This window comes from Anopheles darlingi, chromosome 3 (genome assembly GCF_943734745.1).
Source record: "Anopheles darlingi chromosome 3, idAnoDarlMG_H_01, whole genome shotgun sequence".
NCBI lineage: Eukaryota > Metazoa > Arthropoda > Insecta > Diptera > Culicidae > Anopheles > Anopheles darlingi.
The window spans coordinates 52469542-52470606 of record NC_064875.1 but is presented as its reverse complement, the minus strand read 5'-3'; the positions used below and the strand labels follow the sequence as shown (position 1 = coordinate 52470606).

Genomic DNA, 1065 nt, shown 5'->3' with positions numbered 1-1065 from the left:
CTGAATACGGGGCGATCGCATTGAATGTACGGCTACAATTGAATTAAAAGCGAAATTCATGATGCGCGCGTATTTACTGCTCGCATTTCACCCGACGTACCGAAGCATTAATATCTAATTATGCACGACGATGACAAACGACCAGCACAACGGCGATGAAAAACAACGCTCCGGCCCCCCGGGGGCGAAAACAGGTGGATTTGTGGAGAGAGTGGAGTGAATGGAAATTATTCATTACGAAGCCCAAATTTCCCACGTGACCACCATTACCACCACTATCTCCGCTGTCTGTCCGTTGTGCTTTCCGGTACGGATTATGTGCAGTGCAGTGCAGTGCTGTGTCTGTGTGCCGCGATGGCGATGCTGCAAGGCTCCGATGCTGCCCGATGATGATAAGGCACCATGGCGACGCATCATCAGGACGAGGAGAGTGCTGCAGCTTTTGGATGATTAAAATTTCAAAAATTTAATCCAATCGAGCGGCGACATCATGCATATTTATCGTCGCGTAAATGCGTAATTGCACACACACAAACACAAGCGCGCAAGCGGACGTGTGCGCGACCAGCGCGAGTGGTCCGCGCATTACGCTAACGAGCACTTTGGGACCACCAAGGGATCCACAGTGGTCTCACGAGGGACGGAAAACCCACGACAGGGCGATTAGTGGAACCACATAACACACACCAGGGGGCCCTTGATGGGCGATTGTGTTGAGGTAGTTGTGGCCAATGTTTTTCCTTCCTTTTTTTTCAGCAAAAAGTAAAGTCATCCCTTGACGCGAAATTCCGCTTTGTGTGTGTGTGTGTGTGTGCCACGCCAGATAGTGATATTGATTGATCCGCAGGGAATCTGCATCTGGATCTGTTGCAGTGACAGGCCAAGTGTGTGTTGTGTGCATGAAAAGGCGAACCGGACCAAGAAGCTGCCATGGAAGTGCTAACGGTACGCTGTAAATCGACGACGATTCGGTCACGATGAAAGCGATGGACCGTGGTCGACCAACAGCCGCATTCGGTTTCGAGGTTATCCCGCATCCCGCAAACGGTGCGTGAAAAAAAAGAA

General features: G+C 50.7%; 1 protein-coding gene across 1 annotated transcript in view; it reads left to right on the top strand.

Annotated features, from left to right (window-relative positions):
• The first annotated feature begins 762 nt into the window (after positions 1 to 762).
• The window catches only part of LOC125957316 (tyrosine-protein kinase Dnt), a 47884-nt gene continuing 47581 nt past the window's right edge, over positions 763 to 1065 (top strand). Inside the window, exon 1 of the mRNA XM_049689941.1 lies at positions 763 to 1065. This exon is cut by the window's right edge and continues 319 nt beyond it. The gene's annotated coding sequence lies outside the window, so the exon portion shown is untranslated.